At 36.0% G+C, this 24,585-nt stretch overlaps 1 protein-coding gene and 1 non-coding gene across 9 annotated transcripts in view; both read left to right on the forward strand.

Annotated features, from left to right (window-relative positions):
- The window catches only part of LOC138710161 (putative per-hexamer repeat protein 5), a 281,887-nt gene that overhangs the window by 208,474 nt on the left and 48,828 nt on the right, over nucleotides 1-24,585 (forward strand). The gene's annotated exons all lie outside the window — the stretch shown is intronic.
- Nucleotides 24,236-24,308, forward strand: TRNAY-AUA (transfer RNA tyrosine (anticodon AUA)). The gene has a single exon. It is a non-coding gene; the product is annotated as a tRNA-Tyr (tRNA).

Consider the following 24,585-nt stretch of genomic DNA (forward strand, 5'->3'; position numbering starts at 1 on the left):
CCGCCTTCTGCTTCAATGCACTGTTGCGCTCGGGCGTGAATCGCGCTCATCTCTCGGGAGAGTTGCACGTGGCTGTCTATATGCCGCATACAAAATACGGTCGATTAGCGCCTCTCTCGTTTCCCCGTTCCTTTGCTATACCAAGTCTTTCACCCAACCCCATACACAGTAAATACTCTTCGATATGGTACCCTTCTGTTCGGAAAGCGTCGTTCATTTTCAGCGACGGCACGCAAGGAACTTCCATCGCACAAACCATAAACATACACAATATCGGCATATTCTGTAGTCGAACATTTACAAGGAATCTTGAAAAACACAACACTTCCGATAACTGTACCTGTATAACTACTGTACTGTAGGTAGCTGACTGAACTGCTGTGAACTGATAAGTGATAGTGTATTTGTGTTATGTGTTGGTTCTGTGTTATTACATCAGGCAAGGGCAGGCGATTGGATATTTGTAATATCCCACCACTCGGATTGTGAAGTGAACGGACTTCTCTTATCTACATCGCTCACAATCCAGATTTCAATGTTAGGTCATTCATCGGTGACCTTGTCTCAAGTCAGTAGCATATGGTAACGTCTGATTCACATTGGGGCGAGACATTTTACCAAGAAAATGCATCTAGCTCCGCCATCGTTCGAAAACGGACCTATGTTCATATGAACTTTTCCACTCAAAATGGCCTAAGATATCGTATACTAAATTGTTTACCTTTCCTCGTGAATCACTCTGTATAAGCATTGAGGATTTACGTAGTGTACTAATATATTAAATACTCTTAAAAACAAATAAAAACGAAAAATTGTTGTGTTCCTATAGCCTATTTAAAAACCAGGGATAGCTTTTTGCCTTCAATTAGGTCCCGAAAGATTCGGAATATATTATACTTTCAACCTTAAAAAAAATATACCGGTAACTAATCATTAAATTGCGCCTCAATATTAAACAAAAAGAACTTCTTGAAGTAAGGCATTGCTGGCTATAGTTTAATTTTGGAAGAGGGCAAAGAAAAATTGTAATAGAAATACTGTATATGCAACCTCGACAGCAAGTTACGTTAGCTTAGATTATATTCAGTACTTGTAGAAGTCTCCGAAGTTTACACCTGCATTTTACAATGGGACGATACTAGGCCTACAGTATACTCTCGAATAACTGGGATGATTATTATCCAGGATGATCCGTAGTGAAAAAATATATAGGCCTATAAATAATATAGTCCATGTATAAAATAAGAAAGTAAGAGGACTTTAACTCCAAAAATCGATTTCGTGAATAATGCCTTTAATGTAGACTAACTGTTAAAAATCGCGTTTTAATTTAAAATTTTCAAAATTATCCTACATATTCAAAACTGCATGTCAACCTAAAAACGCAAGAATAACCGTGATACTACTTCGATCATATTTTATCATCCTATTAAAAAATTGCATTTCATCTTTCTGCAACTAGAGAAAGAATACGAGGAATTCAAGCCCGATAGTCCCTTCTATATATTTTATACGTGCACCTCGTTCTCAAAGTTCTCGTTTAGATTCATAAACATTCAATTTACTCGTATCTACAGTATATTCTGCATAGCCTACTGCAGATTTCCTCATCCATCTCTTAAGGGGAATCGCTCAGTATTATACAAATTTACGCTATTATTTATTGTAAATTAAATTATTTATGAGATAAGAAAATACTGAATGAAATTAAGTTATACTAGATTATACAAAATAATATAAATTTAATTTTGATACGCACAGAAACCAATAAACGGGAGAACGTAACGAACTGTAGCATATGACATAATATAGCCCTACAAAATATTGTGCCGCATGGAACGTCCCTGCCATCTAACGGTAAAACTTCGCATAAGATATTCCTATTACCATGAGCGTGTCCCATTTAACCTCACTTAAACGCCATCGATTTATAGTATGGAGTAGTAGAAACTGGATGTGATCACTGGGAGAGTTGTATGCCCATCCAACCCGTCCCAAATACCTGCATTACTTAAATAAGAAATTCGCTGTGCGTGACTGAAGAAGGTGGCCATATTTTGTTAATGTGATGTAATTTGGAGACAATGGAGTGGGTTTCTGTGTCGCCAACAAAATAACATCAATCAATTAATCATGTTTATTTGTCAGAATTACATTTACGTAATTATAGACAGTCAATACAAACACAATGAAATTAAAATGTTAAAATTCCAAGTTTATATGGCTGTCAAAAAATAATACTACACACCTAATCTAACCTAACCTCTCACATAATACATCACACCTAACCAAACCTAACCTAACCTGTCACATAATACACACCTAATCTAACTTAACCTAACCTGTCACACAATACTACATAGCTGCAGTAATATTTCTTACGTTTAATATCATTTTGTTTGCTTATATTGCCAGCCCTGCTACGCGTTGTGTCGGGTGTCATCTGGTAGAAGTGGATCGTGATGACGGGAAGAAAATATGGTGACTCTCATAATTACATTTAGTTCGTTCAGTGTATGTTTTATGAAATATTAAATAATATGTTAATGTAGTGATAATTTCATATACAGGATGGAAGGTAAGGTAGTACATTACTTGTAGGATGTGATTCCTTGAAATATAACAAACAAAAAATATAATACCATTTTACTCGTTTTTGCCAGGTTTTTGAAGAAATAATACTTTTATGCCTACATTTCGATCGCGAATTTTACGAATACTGTTCAAAATACGGTTTAATTTCTTGTATAACAACAAAGAGAACGTTTATTATGTTCACGTTGCAGCAGTATTTTAATTAGAAAATTAATTGATTTCGAAATAATCGATTGAAGAAACATTGATTGTCGGGTGACGTACACAATCTGGCATCGCTGTCCGGGCGGCAGACAGCTGGCCTAGTACTCGAAACTGATCAGCTGTTATATTTGCATTGCATTAGTGTGCAGATGGATGTACGGCGATACAGTTTAGTTTATTTCAAAACTACGAGATGCCAGAGTTCACAAATCGTGAGTACTTAGACATGATTCAGGCCGCGGAAGAAATTCGTAACAGACAAGAAATACTAGCCAGAGTTAGTCACAATTGGACTAGAAGATGTGAAAGCCGCACGCACGTTGATGGTGGACATTTTGAACAGTACCTGTAATATGTGAGTGGAATGTGGTTTACAGAGTTTATTACTCTTTATTTCATTATTAACGCCCATAATTAGTGATTTGTAAAACAACAAACTGTAACGTTAATTACATTTTGTTCATAAAGTTACATCAGTTTTATTTTTTCATTAATTCTAACTGAAACTTCAATCCTAAGTGTTTTCACTAATTTGGACATATTTTCCTGATTTTCATGTTATTTCTTGTTATTGCTGTACGTATTTCTCGCTTACATTAAAATTATTACGCCATACTTAGTATTGAATCGTTACTGTATTGCATTGTAAGTTGATAATTCAGCATTCATTGTTGAACTGCGCCCGGACACGAACTATTTTGTTCATTCGGGTTATTAATTTACATTTTCTGACATTAAATTATACAAACTAAACAAATAACAGTTATGTCCCTATCCGGAGTTTATGTAAGTCATTTTTGTACTAATATTTATCCCCAGATTAGATCGCGAAGTATTGCACCGAAGCTCAGTACATTTGAGCCGTTCAGAGCAGAAGTGGTGTAAGTCAAGAATGGGTAGTGAGGGTTGAAGTAAACATTCTGTAAAATACAGCGCAAAGTAGCAATTAATATTTACATTATTTAAACTATTAGTAGTCAGTGGATAGCAAGAACGGCGTATTAACTGCTACTTTGCGCTGTATTTTACAGAATTTTTACTTCAAGTCTCGTTATCCAATTTTTACTTACAAGACGTTTGCTCTGAACGGCTCATTTATTTGCAGCCGTCCTCCCCTCACCTGCTGAAAGATACACGGTGAAAGGTAGTTGAACTTAACCCACCTCCTTCAAGTCGCTGACCGCATGGGGTGTGGGGTACTACTTATGCGGCGTTGAGACATCTTGCAATTTGCCGTTAGCGCTTTCGAAACACTTGTGATTATCTCACTGTCCTATAATCTTTTTATTTGACAAAACTTACTCTAAATAATGAGTTCTATGGCTTCTGTCAATTAATGAACTACCTTACCTTCCGCCCTGTATATATATAAAACAATAATTGTGTTGTGGCTGTGATAAAAATGTTGAAGACTGCTTTATAGCGTCATGTTGGCAATGATAAAAGTGTGCAATATTCGTTACATTGGCGGACCGATCTCGTTACGTTGGCGGATGGATGTTCTATATTTTCTCAGGTCTTTTCACTGCAAACCTAGCATTCTCTAATCTTCCACAGTTTTTTCTTAATCAATGACTCTGCGATTTTCTTTCTTCCAGAACAGTGTGAGCGTTATTGAATATTCGCTGGAGAATCTTCGTCAAGTGCGATATCAGGCTGATAGTCTGAACTTATTGCATTTGGTGGCAGTACTATTTTGCGTTATTGGCAGTAACACTATCTCAGTGAAATCTTCAGTACGTACGCCTTTCTCATTATTTCGTTGCATAATCATAGTATTTTCTGTGTCTCCACCCAAGCATTTCATTAATTCAATGGGGATTTCGTCAACAATTACTGTTGCTTTTCCATTCTTCATTTCCATAAACGCTATCTTCCCTTCAAATAGAAAATCCTTTTTCATCTTTTGATCGGCTGTTTCGTCTTCTAAAACTAAGCCATCTTTCTAGACGATTGCCTGTCTCACGTAACTCTCCCACATATTTCGTCCATTTGTTAAGTATTTCCTGTTTATCTCTTATTCCATTTGACGTTCTTATTTGTAAAGTCCAAACATTTTATTTCTCGGTACATTAAGTCTTATTCTCTCTATATCCTCTATTCTTTTCTATTTCCGTTTCATCGAGTATTAAATTTCTTGGCCTTATCCATTTCTCATCTTAGTTCGTTTTGTAGTTCCCTGTAATCTCTTCAACCTTCTGTGTACAGATTTTTCCGATTTCTCCTTTCCTCCACCTTCTCCAATCTTTGCCCTGTGACCTAAGGTTTCTTAATACGCAGGATCTTTTACTGTCCACTAAATTTAATGCATTATCTTCTGAGACAATCTGTTTATAGGAGCGGCATAGCTTTAAAAATTGGACGGAGTTTAGTAAAATTAAGAAGGCAATATTTGAATTTTGCTGCTATTTATAATCAAAAATTCCTTTATTGCATAAAATTCATTTATTTATTTTGCTTTGAAATATTAATTCAACTGCTGGTCTCTTATTAAAAATCGGTTAGCCTTTGGTATTATTTGTAATAATATGAATGTTATAATACTTCTTTCATAAAATGTTTTATAAAAAAAAAAACATTTATTTCAATGGCCAATATCTCGAAACAGGTCTTTGGTGCTTGATCTATTATTGCGTAACTCCGTCCAATTTTATTATACTTGGTCAAATATTTGTATTTAGTTACTCGTGCTTATGAGTATGTGTATATATTGCGCCGCCTATTTGCTTATCAAATAGTAATATAGTGTTAATTACTATATAACTTTTTCTTATGATTAACTCGAGATTCAGTCATTGCCGAGCAGCTACCACGTACGCATCTACTCCTGCAAAGAACAACACCACGTAAGTTAACAATTCCAACAACCGTTAACTTTGAGATAGATTAAAGAAAATATCATAATTGATTTAACTTCATTCACTCGTGTTGCAGTAAAACTCGGCATGGTGAACCTCGAGGCGTGACATTCCTTCCTTCTGAAGAATTTTATATTAACATGCTTGTGGTCACGCCGATGTATTTTAACTTTAAATATTTTAACCTCAGCTATTGTACTTAATTTATACTTATTATTCCAAACCAATTCGTATACTGGCATGGTAAATAATGTGTGCATTTGAACACAATTAACAGTAATAATTATGTTTTATAATTTTGAATAATTTAATCCTGATTGTATCTACACTGTATACTTTTACTTACTATATGTTGTTCCATGTATTTAGCATGTTCCATTGAGTGAAATGAATGATCTGAAGATGGCATTTAATGCTGAAAACGTTAATCAAAATAAAAATGTTATATAGTAATTAACACTATTATTTGATAAGCAAATAGACGGCGCAATATATACACATATTGATTTGATTTAATTTCTTCCTGTAACCACTACAGGTTACCATCGACAAAGAGTACCATGTTACAATAGAGTAAATGCCTTGAGGCTTAGTGATACATTGTTGTTAGAGTGAAAAATAACAATTTGAATTATATTGAAACACATGATATTAAACGAAGTAGCGTCAAGGAGATGTGAATTAGTCATGGTCCATATGTATGATGCCTGAAAATAGCTATTGAGCCTTTGAGTGCTGCACTTGTTAGATCTCTTAAAATATTTTTATGCAGGCCAAAAGATTTACAGAAGTCGACTAGGAACCGGGGTATGGTCCCATGGGCTTATATCATTAGTCCCATGATGACGATGGATTCCAGATGGTATTTGTCCTTATAAAAACTGATGGAAGGTTCATATATATTCCTTTTTTCCTCGTGTACTTCTTCTGGCTGGTGTTCGTGCGATTCGAATCTCACAGTAGGGTCTATGATGTAACCTTCAAGAGAGGGGGGTTTAAATGCAATTATGTCGATTCTTCGATTACTACCCTGCTTACCGGTCAAATACTATCATCATTGTGAAAATACTCGTAATTATACTTTCAAAATTATCCGATATAAGATCGACATTTGTTAATTAAAGCATGAAATTTTAGTGTGCAAAAATAGTTTCTCGTAATATATTAATTATAACAGGTTAGTACTTCATTCGTGTATGAATTTTGAAATCCTGCTGTTTTATATTCAGTTAAGTGTTGCTTCCGTTAAATTTATGTAATGTAATTAGGAAGCTCTTATTTTACAGCGACAGACAAAGAACTTAGTCTATGAAAATAACATAAGGACTTCGATTACACATTTCACCAAGAGTGAATAAGATAAATTAATTTGCCGGATGCTTATCCTTTATACTTATATTAACTGTAATTCCAAATGCATGTTGCATACCTAGGTATTTTAGAAAATTTTATGCACATTTCGATTCATTTTCAATGTTATTTAGCGTACATACCCGATCTGTCTGCCGTTTAGAAACCAATTCTGGGAATCTGAGTGCACATGAATGCAATATCGGTAGAGAAGGTACACTTGTTGCTCCACTTTGAAGCTCTGTGTTCCAGTCAGAGCCGGGGATCGATGGGTGGGAGTTCTTTGTGCTCCGCATTTATACTATAAACTCTAGTGAGAAAATAGGAACATAATTTACCACACTTGTAGTTGCGAAATTGGATGTCGATATTCGCTCCAGTTGTCAAAAACGTACCCAGTAAAAACGATTACTCTTTTTTTTAACAAAATTTGAGATGTATCTGAAAACGTAGAGAGATCAAAATAATGCAAGGGATACACTATATATCCAGAAATAAAGTAATAAAACAAGTATAAAGATAAATAAAATTCATATTCTTTTCAAATATAAACTCGCTTTTGATCATCCTTATCAACAACTGTGCATGTTAGTTCGTTGAATCTGCCCCATTTCGAAGACTTGACTACTGATCAGTCCAGATCGCATAACCTTGTTTGTTTTGACTTATATCGTGTATATTCCACCAAATTAATAGACAAAATGAAGGTATTTGTGGAACGCAAATTACACTGACTTTATTAGACATCGGTTTCAATGGAAATGCTTACGTCATAGGCGATGAATTGAACAATGTAAACGAACCCATTCCTCTACACCAGGCATGTCAATTGATGCCCACAGGAGCAAGCGCGCGCTTTAGAGCTCAGGAGAGCCTGAGCGCTTTACAGCGGAAAGGAAAGGGACAGACGAAGGAGGTGGTATATGCCGATTAGTCGAGCTATATTCAGGGATGGCCAGCATTGATTCAATAGATAAAGGGAAGAGAACTTATTAAAACTGTATCCATGTTAATTTTTAGATTTGTCTGAGAAGTATAAGTGCATTAAAAGAATGTAAGTTTTAATTGTAATGCTAATTTTTCACAAGTTTGATTTTTTTATTCAAAAGAAATATTTTCTCAACTTTTCTTATAGAAAAGTGAAATTTTCAGGTATAGGCCTATTTATTTAGTAGCCTTACAGAATGTTTTCGTAAATCTAATATGCCGTATATACGTATTACTGAAGATAGTGTATTGAAAATTTTGAAAATATTCGCATGGAAATTGTTTGTAAGGAAATGAATTAACAAAGCAACTACTGTTACATCATAAGCAAAATATACGTGCCCATGTGTTGTAAAAATGTCAACTCTATAGGTTCAGCAGATTTCGAGAAAATAATTTAATATTCTGATGATAGGAAGTTGCTCACAAATATCACCTTAAAAGTATAATGCGATAAGAGTTTTGTTATGTAATATTAGTTACACTTAAAACAGATACAGTACCTAGGTAACTTTACTTTGTACTGTAATATTGTTTTGATTAGTTTATTGATTACTTTTGTAAGGCTAAAAATACCATCAATATAAATTCCAACTTATCATGTCATACTCAATCTCTATCTTTGGAATATCACTTTCTTTATGAATGATGTGTTTCATCCACTTAATACGGTATAATATTATACTACTATGGAATTTAAGTGAATATTCCTTCTTAACTCTCTATTATGTTATTAAGATTTAAAACACAAGTGCAATATTATGAAATCAATGTTAGTACTTTTGTTTTACAGACAATATAGATAATATTAAACAGAAAGAAGCCATATAAAAATAACGACATAAAATTTCACGTTCCGTTTGAAGTTGTGCACCACTGTTTTCTTAATCCAACAGGTTGCTTAATCATAAACACAACCCTTCATCTTTCCATACTTAGCGCTTGCTGCCCGCGCACGACGTCAAGGTCAGAAAAATGCGCTTGCTTTGACATCAGTGCTCTACACAAAGGTAGTCAGCATATACAGGATGGAAGTGAAATAGTCCTGCAGATTGAAAAGGACACTTGTGAATAGAAAACCTAACTTATATTACGTTTAGTGAATAAATACACGGTTAATTAGAAAATTGAGTTGGAAGTTTCAGTAGTAGGCCATCATTGCCGCAAACACACTACTCTTTCTTCTCGTAATACAGATGTAAGAGGTCAAAGAACTCAGGCCTGTCTGCCTTAGTGAACTACCTCCCATCGCCCTTTCTGTCCACAATGATGCAAACTAGTTGCATCGGTTGGTGTCTTGAATTTAGTGGTTTTTAAATTAAATTTACACGAAAACCGTCCATGCTTATGAAATACGCCAGAGGAATAAATTATCCTTTATTAGATTTTCTATCGTTGTGGGAAAAAATCACAATCCTACTCGTAATAGTTACCGAATAAGAGGGTGTTAAATATTTGGGTAAAAACTTTTTTTTTCTGAGAGTCCTTCCACTATTATGTTATTACACTTTTTGTTACATTCCTTCTGAAAATCTACTGGTTTATTTCACTTTCTTCCTGTATACATAACCTAATTGAAAAGGTGGATTCCAAAATGACCTAAGTTCAAATGAAGTTATGAGAAAAATTACAAAAACTTATACAAATGTGCCGCCCCTAGTGTCTGCATATGTTTTTTTCAAATGAATCTAAGTGAAGACTTAGGAGAGTTTGTTAATAAACTTAGACAGTTATTGTAGGCTATATGAGTTTGAAAAGGATGAATTGAAATGTGAATAAAACAAGTTACAACCTTTAAAAAGGGTCCACATCAGTGGAGTAACGCCTAGCGCGTCTGGCTGCGAAACCAGGTGGCCCGGCTTCGATTCCCGGTCGGGGCAAGTTACCTGGTTGAGGTTTTTCCGGGGTTTTTCCTCAACCCAATAAGAGCAAATGCTGGGTAACTTTCGGTGCTGGACCGAGGACTCATTTCACCGTCATTATAACCTTCATCTCAATCAGACGCTAAATAACCTGAGATGTTGATATAGCGTCGTAAAATAACCTACTACCAAACAAATTTAAAAAGGGCTTAGAACACTTTGGAATCCACCTTTTTGATTCAAATATTTTATTACAATAATTGTGGTGGTTGCAAAAAAATGTTATTCAGTTTCGCTTCGACATGGATGTGAAACAGACGTACAATACATGTGTAACTATAGAAAGTTAATACATGTTGGCATATCGATAGCCCAGAACCAGACTGTTCCAAGTTAATTTTACTATTTTTTTTTTTTTTTTTTTTCAGGAGAGCTATTTTAAGCTACTGACATTCAAAGCTGCGTGAAACAATTTGGAATAGCTTCATAGCAACCTTATGGAGAGAAATATTTACAATTTCGTTCGATTCATATACACAGACAAGAACTGGAACACAATGAAACACACATTTCTTTCCTGTAAAACATTGGACTTAGAAGAGTCTGGTTCTCAGCCACCGATATACAGATGGATAAATAACAACAACATTTGCTGAATATTCTCATGTGCTTATAATATAAGTCTACACTATACCAGTTAATTGTTAATATTTTTCTGTGGCTCATAAAGAGTTGTTTACGTTGTCCTCTTAATAGTAAGTTCTATTTTAATGCATTGTTCTTGTTGGAGGATTGGCTGTTATGAACCCCTCTGGTAGCTGAGTGATCAGACCTTCAGCCTGTGAAACAGGAAGTGTGGTTTCGAGTCCCTGTCACACCTGGGATTTTTCATTGAAAACCCCATAACACTTGTAGCGGTTAGTGTTTTTCTTGGGGTTTTCCTGTTTTCCTATATCAGTACAGTGGAACTCCATAAATAGACACAGCAATGGTCCGTGTGCGAGACGAGGTACGAACGCTGTCTTTCTACGGAGTACTGCGAACATTGGTAAACATAAGGGCTGTACAATGTTTTTATGGCGTGCGGACCGAAATATGAATAATTAACGTATATAATTTTAAATAATATATTGTAGTATGTGCAAAATATACAGGGACATCATTTTATTTTTACTATCATTTTTAATATTAACCTGTCTATACTTTTAGAGAACCGGAAACACCGCTTGCTCCCCCCTCCAAGACTGGAGTTCGATGATACTGGCGTAAAACACAAATCACTCTACTAGGTATAGGAAGGAAGAAAAGTAGTTCATCCATTTACGTAAACTAGGAAATATCGTGATTTTGAGTTTGATAATTTTCATCAGGTTTTTCTTTAATGAAAGTACAGTACTGTATTAACCCTGCTGTTCTGTTACATTTTACTATACGAATGTGCTGTTCGGGTCAATATGACCCGACCTCATAATTGCATATAAAATTACAAAATCATGTTTGTGAACATTTGCATGACTACAATAACATAGTTTATCATTATTGTTATTAATATTACTGTTATTTATTTCTTTATTTTATTATAATCTTACGTTATTTTGCATTTTTTTAATATTATTCGTTTGTAATATTTTATTTTCCTATATTATTCATTTGTTTTTTCTACATTCTTATTAAAAATTAATAACAACAAATTGAAGAAACATACTTGTTTGAATGAAATGTTTAACTTATAATACAACAATAGGCCTTGAAATAATTATAGATTGAACTAAACGCTTGTGCTATGTTATAATGATTAACTTCTGTCTTATGTTTTGTGTAACGCTCATGATGTACATAATCACAATTCTTTCTCATTGCTTACAATTATGTGACACAAATATGTGACATGACCTTTACAATATGTTTGCTGTAGTTTCCATACAACATGTTCATTTTTTGTCATTGCTTGATGGACAGAACTTACAGCGTTCATGTTTTACAGTTTTTCCTCTTGTAGACTCTGATACCGGTACTGTAGTCACAATTTTAGGTTTTTGAATGTTCTTGACAATTCTGATTGCTTCCTCTGTTCTTGAAAAGTGCTTTCTTGATGAAATATGTTCCTTTGTCAGTAATTTTTCAAGTTCCTCTAAGAATATTCTCCTTCTAGTCAATTTATTTTCATTCCAATTTGGGTCTATCGAAGTCTACAAGACATATGCATTGTAAGCAGATACATCAAGAATGTTGTAGAAAAATATCACTGGCCATCTGTTTGTTTTTCTTTTGCAAGTATATGTATATGTTACTTGGTCAAGTGTGTCTACAGCCTCTTTGGATACATTATAATCTAAAATCATTTGAGGCTTCTTATCATTCCTGTTGCTGACTTCATTGACATGATGCAATGTACTCATTAGCACAACATTTTTGTTTTTCTTTGGGACACAATTAACCACAGTAGTATCATTTGTGAAACAGAATGAAGAACTATGTATTTCCTTGTTGTTCATTTGCTGTGGAAGTTCTGGCTTACTTTTCCGTATAGTCCCCAACATTGTCATTTTTTTTAAATATTGTTCCAAATTGTAAGAAGTGAAAAATTTGTCACAAGTTACATTTTGACCCCTTAGGTTACTGGAAAGATCACACACTACCCTCATACCCTGACTTTTTTCTGATGGTCCATATTGTTTCCCTGTATAAACTTGTGCTACCAATGCATATGAAGTTTTGCTGTCACAAAGCGCCCATATTTTTATTCCGTATTTCGATGGTTTGCTGGGAATATACACCTTGAATGGACAGTGACTTCAAAATCCTACTAACTGTTTGACAGTTATATTTTCGCCAGGATTGAAGAATTTAGGAAGGACCTCCAGACATTTCTCCCAAATGCAACGAATAGCAGCAAGTTTATCAGTGCGTCTTCGTTATTCTCTAGTAGATTTCTTATCAAATCGAAAGACACGTGATATCTTTCAAAAGGTTTCAAGTGACATAGTTGCCCACAAAATGTTTCTGTCTGTTTTCTGATCCCACAAACTTTTTGTTGACTCCCCATGAGATCGAGTAACACCAGCAAGAAGCAAGAGTCCCACATAAGCCTGGAAAACAATACAGTCAATATTTGCCCATTGCTGGCCATAAACTCGCCGTCCTTCTATGTTTGGCATATGGCATATTATGGTGGCACACCTTGTAAATCCTGGTGTAATCCTGATGAGGTTCGAGGCAGAAAGATGACCCTGTTGTGGAGGTGGATTCAACTTCCATTCTATAGCTTTATTCTTGAAAGAATTGACTGAACAATATTGACTGGTTGTTGACTGTCAAAATCGTCATCATTTTCACTTTCAGATTCATAACTTACATTATTTTAAAATTCTGAAACAACTCTTCACTGTCGGAGAAATTCACAATTGATACTAACTGAGCATTACTCAGTGGTCTTTCCGTCATGGTGTCTGACCTCAAACTGAGAAACAACATTGAAATATTTATCCAGATAAAATGTAAGAGTTTAGAAGGAATTCATTCAGAAAAACAACAGGAAACCAGTCCATTGTTGTAAATTAGTGTATCTGATTGTTGGTAATAATTCAATTTCTACTCATTATAATAAAAGCATGATACAAATTCTTGAAAAATGTTAATACCACATTAGAAAATAATAAAATCTTATGTTGGGTCATATTGACCCGAACGTTACATAAGTAACAATTACAGATTATGACAAACCTATTCGAAAAATTTAAATTATTTTTAAATCACAAATGCATATTGCATTATTAGACAAAGTCACTGAGTCCTATAAGCATATCTCATTATTTCAAGAAAATTTTAAGAAAACAATAGACCCGAACAGAACAGCAGGGTTAAGAATAAGTGTTTTTACTCACGAAGTGAGTTATCCATGCGAACGTATTCATTATGCGGTGTATATTATACTGTCTACAGCACATTAGCGTACAATATAGAGAAAGAAGTTAAATTGAAAAATAATCATAATATGAATATTTAAACACAATTTTGAAAATGGTGGCCGTTCATTTCGATACAGGATTCAGTTCTTTTGTGCATATTATCGCACTATAAACTATTGCATCTAATTCCAATTGTCAGTTTCGTCCTTCGTACTAGTAACTCATGTTGAAATAATTCTATACCTACTCTACGTACTGTTCATTCAATCTTCACTTCTGCCCGACCCGAAAATATAAAATTACTCAGACATGCTATCTACTGTCCGTCCAAGTGGTTATGCCGCAGGATTGTAGAAAGGGAGGAAATCACGTGACAGTTAATTACTTAACGAGGCCCTTTTATTTAAGTTAAATTAAACAGCTGTATAATATTACGTAAACGCCCAATTCCTAAGAGAAATTAATGTTTTCAGAAAAGAGCTAGGACAGCCCAGCTTTTACAGAGGGGCGAGCAGAAGCAGGTGGGGTAAATCGGGATGCGACGTAGGCAAACGGACAGTACCTGTGCGAAAATATGATTCAATATTGAAAGCCCTTTCGTCACTGGAAAACGCGAACATATTTCTGGAACGTACTATACTCAGTAACTCAGTACTGCTTACTATCTGCTGTCTTGGCTCTGTGTGGAGTTGGAACTTCATTAGTAGAAGGGGTGGGAGTGAAGTACATTCAAAAACTCAGGTACAATAAAAATTGAAGTAAAAATAAAATGATGTTCCTGTATAACAAAACAAATCCCTAATTAAGTATAATATATACGTCATGCATCTGAAACATAAAACAAACTTCTGGAGGAAAAACTCTCTAAATATATCTACATACGGGGCTTTCATTTCAAAACGTCCCACTCTAAATAACTAGTGAATTAAATTGAATTCAATTTAAACAAAACAACGTAAATTTAGATATCAAGGGGGAAGTCTTAGACAAGGCTTAATTGCACTTTAGATTTCACCTCCCATCCCCCAGCCACTCCAACTTTGAAATTTCAAACGGCACCCCTATATTTTTATACTTAAATATGAAAGAGCATTCAATTGTTTGTACACTACATTCATTTGTTTTCGCATCTTTTCTTTTCTATCGTCGCCTGGCAACCCGCATTTTTGTTATTGTTGATTAGAGCCGAAGAGAATAAAGCTACAAAAACTTATTTAGCATTTCTTGTAATAGTTGTGTTTGTGTATTAAATTATTTTAATCAAGAGAGAACATAAATCATCCCTATTGATTAAATTTAGGAAATACACAAAATAAGCTGTGTTTTCATCCTACAATCAACTGATAATAACTAGGGATGACACTTTGTCCCAATTCGCCACGAGGTTCGTTGATACTGGTGTATAGAGTACCTGTGTTGACTAGTTGTTAGGAGCAGTCCAGCGACAGCACGCCACTGTTTGCTGGTATAGATCGGCGGAACGAAAATGCAACGTTTCTACAGGTTACAACTGCCATGTGATATGTATGCGCGTAGCATATGCCTTGATTAGTTACATCTTTACAATATTACTTACACATAAGTACAACACCATATACAACAACGACAAGTTAGTCAAATTACACACAAGTATTTGCAATAGAGTTACGTACATTATTCTGATACAAACTGTAGTCCGTTACAATATATAACAATGTGCATTTTTAAGTGTGAAAAAGAGAAATTCCTTCTGTTTTCACTAAAAATATGCGAGAAAGTTCGCACAACATCGCACAATGTTATACATAGGTGCATCTTAAAAATATTAACAATAGTTGAACTGTTTACTTTTTCTGGTATTTCCGATGTCAACAAAAATTTCTTTCCTGGTTCATTGCAGCACATCACTCCTCAACAACGTGAGCTACTTATAGTATCTCAGCATCCGATGTATCATCTACAGATACAAATATTTTGTTACTACCTATAGCTGTTCGAATGGGTTCAGAGTTTTTTTTTTTTTTTTCGTATACAGATGATAAATAGGTTGTACGCATTGAAGTTACTAGACAGTTTTCTAGACGTGTATTTCTCTATAAACTGCTGAAAATGTGGATTACTGAGCTTCTGTATTGGAATATTCGGAGATATCATCATCTCGCACAAATCATTATAAAACTCAGAGTTTGTAAACCAAGCAGATGAGAGAAATAATGGCAAACGTTCATTATGATTTTTCGTTTCACATTGTTTTTGCAAATCTTTACTAACGTTTAACTTTAGTTCTGTGTTGCATACTTTAAAGCGTATGTTGTCGCTCTCTACACTAAAATACTCACTTCCAAACGCAGTTGCAATTGCATTCAGTTTAGATTCTTGTCTGACTGCATTGTATTATGTTTACACTACTGCACACAGAGTCACGATCACCACCACCTTACCATTAAGTAACAACGGCACCAGTAGTACTTAGGAACTACAGGTAAGCCACTACAATGAAAAACAAGCAGGCGGCGGCAGAGAGCAGCATAGGTTCGAATCCTAAACAAATCAAACGTACTTGGTTCGTTCTCCGATGCAGCACACGCAGGTTGCCCTTTCCTGTCACAGTGCTGTACCTTGGAACCCATGGCCTTCGTGACGTCAATATAGGCAGGCAACAACTAACCTAAAATCCGTCCACGCTGGGACAAAGTGTCGTCCCTGATAATGACAAAGCTTCTTATAATCACTACAGAATGCCTCGTAATTAGATGAATTTTGTTTTATCCCATGCACTGTTCTGATCGAAATGTCAAATTCTTGAGGGATGGCTCTGATTGATTCACCTGTTTTTAACCGTTCCAATAGTTGTAACTTCTGCTTCAACATAAGTACACATTTTTTGTTCCCTGCCTTGCTGCCAACGTGTACGAGTGTCTGCACACTACTGCACTGGATCACCTGGTTAGCCCTGTGCAGCACGGGGCAGGATGCGTTGACTTAACTTGTATCGTGAAGTACACGAGAGTGAGCGTCTATTTGTGGAGTTCCACTGTACATAATTCCGTCAACATTTCTCCATTTTGTCATCATTCCATAGCATTCCCCGACCGCCGGCTGGCGACGCACGGAGAAGGCTGGCCTAGGTACGCAGTGTAATCAACCGGTGTGGGTTCTGGAATGCTTGAAGCTTGACGATTATTCTATGAGGACTCAGTGCTGAGTCGTAGTTCCCCTCTCCATAAATTTCATTCCATTCCAATAACTTAATTCATTCTGTTTATTAGACTCACTTAAGGAGAAACTACGCTAAAGCGATAACTTTTCTCCTAATCATTTTTAAACCAAATTTTGAGAGCATGTTCACTATGCAAAGGACTAACTCCCAATGATTTTTGGCTTTTGCTTTTTATTTTTTTTTTCTATTATACGAGTATTTAGAAATATTTTCAAACCAGAGTTGAGTAGAATTTTTCCATTTTTGTGCTTCTTTTTTCTGGTTACATTTACAAGACATAGAGAAACATTTCTATGCATTCATTTTATGAAATATCTCATTTATTCATTATGAAAATATTTTTTGAAATTTTAAAGAAGTTTTTTTTCTATACTTCATGAAAAGAAATATATTAATAAAGTAAACTAGCAGCATTTCTCACAAAATAAATGCATAGAAACATGCAACTACCTCACAAATACTTGCAGAAATAATTTCATCCAAATTGATTAATATTTGGCATAAAAAGTTGGTGTTGAATCAAGAATAATAAACTTCCGGAAAAATGGATTTGAAAGTAAAATTAATATATATTTTTTTAATTTATCACCAATTTATCACCATCTTATATAGGTCGAATTAATGCATGGATAAAGAATGAGAGCTTGAGTTTTGAGTTGACCGAAGTGGGGATTTTTTACTGATCTTGGGGATTTTTTGAACATCTATAGGCATTCCCATCTGAAAAAACTTGGCAACACTGGTTAAGAATGAATCTGGTGACAGAGTAAAAAGTTTGACTGTGGCTTAGCGCGTTCCCAACAGACCACACGTTACTTTTACCAATGTACATTTTTAAAAACATAGTATAAGAAATTTCCATATCTTTGAAGAGTTAAAAGACAATATCCAGAGAGAAATTCGACCACAGCGAAACCGGAGAAGATTAGCGGTCAGCAATTGGGGGCTATACCGAAGAGTATAAGAGAATTACAGCGTGATGAGAAAACAACGACGAGGCAGTCGAGGAGGGGTGAAACAGAATCAGGGGGCAGTGGTGAAAAAAGAGGAGATAATAGCAAGAAGAAACAATATGATTTAAGGAGTTGGTGCGCTGTGGAAGTAGTGCGAGAAAAAAGAGAGAAAAATTAGATAGTAGGAGGGAGACAAGAATGTCAATGGCAAGTGAAGTGAAGGGGTTGGAATAAGTGTGGGTGCCGATAGTGGATCTTCACTAGTATGAGAAGTAGGGACGTAATAGATAGGTAGTGTGAGGAGTGAGAAGTGACAAAGATACACTTAAAAGTACATGAGTGAAAGAATGAATTAAGATATGACTCGCATAAATTGTCATGTAATAAGTTGGTTTGGCACTGTATGCAAAATCTGTGAATTATCATCTCGCCGAAAGAAATGCTTAATGACAAATATATTACATGACATATCCAGAGAGAGATGATGGTAGGTACTCATGAATGACTGTCTCAACTACTTGTGGTAAACCAAAATCTCTGTGAATGTTGAATTATTTCGGATGAAGGGATAGTATTGGCTTGGCTTTTCGAGAGTCAGACAGGGACTGATCCTTACACTTGTGCTGAGGGGTAGTATTATCAGAATCTCCAATAATTCAGGCAAGCTAATTTTGTTTGTGTACATGCCATTGATTTCTCACGAAGCTGAACGGGCGACTATGAGAGCAACAATCAAGCGGGAGTAACCTCCGTAACCACCGGCGCCATATCCGCGGGCCCGCGGTAAAGTAGGTAAATAACCCCATTGTAAGCACAACAGTGCACGTTTCATCGCATTCATTTGCAACCAATCCAAGTATTTCAATTACAGCATTCAAATGGGCGCTATTGGACATCACCAACTGCAAAAACGGAAGAGTGAGGAATTTCATTTACAATAAAGGATGGTTAAGTACTACATGTGCTTTGAGTGGTTCGTTGTGCGTTACAATCCAAAAATGCTTGTTATAACATTGTGAATAACTATTTTGAAGTAGCAGTTGTTGTACAGTTGATTTTCATGTAAAAATAGCTATTGTCAAGCAACAACTAATACTTCTGTTAGGTAGTAAATAGGACTCGGAAATTAATTACCTAAAATTACCGAAAAAAGACCTTCAATATCTGAAAATATGAAATTAAAATAAAAAAAGACCAAGATTTTAATGGTGGTAGTGGTGGTGATTGTGGGTGGTGGTATCTCCGAAACTACACCAATGCAAATTTAAATATTAGGAAAAATAAACAATTTCGGAACCTATTTCTCATTCAGCATTGCAGTAAATAGCCATCGCCATTCGGAAGATTTCGAGTTTGAAGGATCGCTGGTTATCCTGACAGACATTTCTATATATTGAAAAACTACTCTCTACTTCAACTGAAGTCATGGGCTCATACTTGAACTCATCAGGCATCCGATGAAAAAAATCTTCATTAAAAGCACTGAAGTCAAAATTTGCAACTTGCAGAACTTTAACTACTTTAGACATTGACTTGACTGGTATTCAATGTTGCTTTCCAATATATATACATATATACAGTATGTATATATACATATATGTACACAAACTTTAATTTTCACTCTGACTTCATGTCCAATTTTTCCTCAACATAGTTGGAAATGTTTTTCGACACCTTTAATCCTTTTGACAACTGAATTAATGCTCTTATTTCCTTTCTCTATCCATGTTATTGTTTTTGCTAAAATTGAAAACTTACAATTGATAAACGCCAAACTTTCCTCAATTTGATTATCAGCCAACAAGTCTTGATAAATTGCTGACTGAGGGCACTGCAGCTGCAGTATTTGTTACTTTGCGTTGAATGGGAGGAAGCAATTAACACACGTAATCAGGAGTCAAGGCTGGTGAAACCATAAGGAAAATCCCAGCATGACGCAAGGCAATTGCATAAGGCGTAAGAAATATGCAGTAGGTTCTCGAATTTAGATTAGAACTACACTGTAAAAAAGGTTCTTAAAAAAAAAGGCAAAATGCAACAGAAAGTAGAATATTTCCTAAAAAAATTACCAACAAAGAATAAAATATTGAAAAATGCAAAATGAAAGTGTACTATATTTGTTCGTGTTGAAGTGAAACGAGTTTATATTGCATCCTGCATTGTCTGATGTTCAGAAGAAAAGATGATATTTCATCTACTTCCGAGTACTAGTAAATACATGTTTCCATATCTAGTGAGGCGCACCGTTAGTCGAGAAACTCACCACAAGTCTTTTAGCGAGTTGTGATGCAAACATGAGTTGCGAGCATTGATCACTGTAAGACGTAATGCTTTCTACTTCAACTCCTTCCACTATCATCTGCATGACAGAGGAACGATGGTATCAATGGCGCTTGTACCTTCGCAATGTCTGTATCGAAGTCGTGTTATTCCGTGTCGATTGTGAAGAAAAGAAACTTCCATTCGCAATGGGAGGAGAAATTTTATTTCTGAGTATGAATAAAATATTAAATAAGGGTTGTACGTGGCTTTTCAAAACTAGTAAATAACGCCATTAAACTACGTGTCACTCCCAGTATTCTGATTAAGAGGTTAAGCTCCATCTTTATTGTTTTTAATCAACTGTCCCAAGACAGCTCTGAATCTCACAAGTGATACCAACAAGGCACCACCTACGAGGCAACCGATGTTCTTTCAGCACGACAGAGCTTCTTCACATATCCGAGAGATGACACAATATGCAAAAATCAACTTTTCCTTAACGAAAGATTGGCCACGGTAGTTCTGTTCATTGGCCTCCAAGGTCTCCAGTTCTCACTCCCTTACATTTTGGTTTATGGAGATAGATGACAAGCGAAGTATACAAAAAACGTGAATATAGGTGACGATTTCACGTCTGACATTATTGATACTGCAGTTTTCAAGAACAACACGCAATATAACCAATAGAGTTCAAAGTGCATGCAGGTTGTCTGCGGAATTTTCGAACACTCACTCACTCACTCACTTGCGGCTTTTAAGGAACCCGGAGGTTCATTCCGCCCTCACATAAGTCCACTATCTGCCCCTATCCTGAGCAAGATTAATCCAGTCTCTACAATCATATCCCACCTCCCTCAAATCCATTTTAATATTATCCTTCCATCTACGTCTCGGCCTCTCCAAACTATTTTCGATGAGTTACTATGAAATATCAGTCGCCACTTCCTTATCTCCCCCATCATCCTTTCCTCATCATCCCGTTTCTGGTTTTTCAGATCAATCTACCGGCGGCCTCTGCTGACTCTCTCGACCGGCCTCCGTGGAATGTAGTTCAGCGATGTTGGATGGCTTCTGCAATGACACCCGAGGCGGACCTAGTCGGGAGAGGAGCTTCGCCGGACCGACAGGGTAGCGTTGGGGGAATTTGCCGAAGGAGGAATGGTATATGGATTCTGTCGGCTGTAGGGACCGGTCGTTAAGGAAGTCATGTGGTTAGGGCGGTGCGCGTAGGGTATCTGTGGCATGCAACTCATTCCATATAGAGGGTTAGCGCAATAGATCTCAATAGGTCGCAGTGCTGGGCCATCCGTGCCTCCTGAGTTAAATTCCATTATTATTATTATTATTATTATTATTATTATTATAGCACAATTTTTCAATCTCCTGACTATATGACTACCTAATTTACATGATATATCTGTTATAGCTAGCAAAGTAATTATGTTTAATGTAAATTATGTTCTGCAAAATGTATTTATAGATAATGTTATGAGAAAATTGTGATTTTGTTTTTAAGAAATGAGCAGCGTACTTAAATCCATTTTTCGATGTCTATAATAATCTGAAAATCTGTGTGTATGTCATTGAAATTAATTTTGAAAACACTGAAATTCTTCGACATAATATGTATAATGAAAACGTAAAAGACTGCTATACGTATAGACTTTGTCACTACCTATTCGTTTTTATACAGAGTGAAAAGTAATTAAATCGACAAACTCCGGGAGGTTGTAAGGGACACCAAAAGAAACGGTTTTCTTTGTCATATTTTCCTGAGGTTTTATTAAACCGGCAGAAGGTGTATGCGTTCTTCAGTTCATGACGACTCTACAAATACACATTTTGTTGTACATCTTGACACAGTGCAGTGCTTTATTAAACCGGGCTGGTGGTGCGGATATTTGTTGTAGCAGGGGAAACAAACGATAATCCTTAAGTCTTTCACTGCGTTAGACAATCCATGTTCCGCCTATGTAATCTTTGTGTACAGGTCAATGGAGGTATTTCTGAACAACTTTTGCAGTGGTTTTGGTGTGTAAATGTTTTATAAGAGACTCACGCAATAAAGCATGGCAATGGTTTGTGTTACATTAAGATCTGGTGTTCTCGCAAAATAGTGTCTCAGAGCACAGTATGATATTAGAGAAAACTGTTTATTTCGATGTCCCATACAACCTCCCGGAGTTTGTCAGTTTAATTACTTTTCATTCTGCATAAAGATTCGTTTCCTAATTCTAAATATAAGGTATACGACAAAAAAACTGCACTGAAATATTGCTTATCTGCTGTCCACAGTTCCCTAGCAACGAAGCATTTATTTATTTATGTAATAGTTTGACATATTGTGAATTCAGTGCAATTATAATTCTCATAACAGAGAAGAAGGTAGGCCTATTTATTGTCAAGCATTATTTGCGGTTATACGGAGTGTGGCGTCAGAATGGGCCGAACTTACCAGACCGATTATTTAGTCCTGACAGCTCAGCGACGCGAAAGAAGGGAAGTAATAGGAGGAGTGGGGAGAGTTCCGGAGTAGAGATAGAGCGAACGGTCGGTAAAGGCAAGCGAGTGAATAACCCAAACACCCCTTGGCGTAACTAAATGGACTCGCCTGTTTCACGCGCACATCTCCGGCGACTGTCAGGACTAAATAATCGTACTGTACATCACGTCAAAGAGCAGTATCAGGAGCGATTTAACAATTCGGCACCAAATACCACAACAGTGTTAGCCGTCGTCGAGAAGTGCCATCGTACGGAATTTCTTATATCGCCTTGCATAATAACGACTTATCTTAATTTTCAAAGTATGATTGTAATTTCAGTACTCCGTATTACCGGAAATATTCTTCGACAATAAACACCTTCCCCTCTAGTGAGAAGCATAATTGCAGAAATCAACACAACACTGGATTCAAAATTTATCAAACTATTATACACAATAAATAAATACTTCGTTGCAAGGGAAACCTGGACAGCAGATGACCGATAATTTCACCGTTGTTTGTTTTTCCGCATTATTTACTCGTTTTTTCCGTAAATAAATAAAATAATTTCTTTTTCTTTCACTTAAGCCGTACATTAGAGTTCCCAGACGTCCCGTAAAATACGGGATCGTTCCGTTTTTCGCTAATGCGTCCCGTTGTCCGAGAAAAGTCTTCGGGGCAGCTTTCCGTCCCGTATTTTAGAGTTCTAAACTCAGAAAAAAAAACGGAAAAGTTACAATGTATATTCTATATTACAAATTACAAACATCTCACTTCATCATTGAAGGTAGATGGACTATTATAAAACAATATTATTGCGAGTTATTAATTTCTCAAGGCGAGTATGGCAACACCAAATGTTTAGATGATGTCTGGGTGTATCTTTTTAAAAGTACTGAAGAAGAACTCTCAAATTTGAATAGGTTAGTGGAATTCATTATGTGTATCCATGAAACAATGCATGTGTCGAAAGATTATTTTCTCACATGAGCGCTCTATGAACTGATGAGAAAAATAAATTATCTGTAAGAACAGTAAAATCAATGCTTGTTGTAAAATTATTCTTTAGTGAAGATTGTGTTGCTTTTCATGACATGATTCTTCAAAATAAACTGTTAAGTGAAATTAATTCTTCAGAGAAGGCCAAGGCCAAGGCGGATTGATTTATAAGAATATTGTCACGTGAGTAGAGTCTTTTGTAGCTATTTCTGTAATAACTTAGTAAAAGCAATTTGAAGGCAACTTACATAAAGGATTTTTACTAAAGATGTTATTAATTGGTCCAACAGAATAATTTCTGTTATAGTGACAATTAATATTTGAGGAGAAAAATTCGCTCCGGCGCCGGGGATCGAACCCGGGTCCTTGGTTCTACGTACCAAGCGCTCTGACCACTGAGCTACGCCGAATTCAATCCACAGCAGCGGATCGAACCTTCCTCCTACAGTGTTATTTCCCTTTTGTGGCCTGACTCCAAGTTGGGCATATACGTTGACGTTTATATTTCAAGTCAACTGCCATTATCTAGGAGCGCACTCAGCTGAGTGACTAATGGCCGGGATTCCGCAGCTATTCGGCGTAGCTCAGTGGTCAGAGCGCTTGGTACATAGAACCAAGGACCCGGGTTCGATCCCCGGCGCCGGAGCGAATTTTTGTCCGAAAATATTGTCACTATAACAGATATTATTCTGTTGGACCATTTAATAACATCTTTAGTAAATTCGTCCAGCTAGCAGTGCATTATTCTGTACAGATTGCTGTGCACTTTACTGCGGAATCCCGGCCATTGGTCACTCAGCTGAGTGCGCTCCTAGATAATGGCAGTTGAAATATAAACGTCAACATATATGCCCAACTTGGAGTCAGGCCACAAAAGGCAAATAACATTGTAGGAGGAAGGTTCGATCCGGTGCTGTGGATTG

The sequence above is a fragment of the Periplaneta americana genome, chromosome 12 (assembly GCF_040183065.1).
Source record: "Periplaneta americana isolate PAMFEO1 chromosome 12, P.americana_PAMFEO1_priV1, whole genome shotgun sequence".
NCBI lineage: Eukaryota > Metazoa > Arthropoda > Insecta > Blattodea > Blattidae > Periplaneta > Periplaneta americana.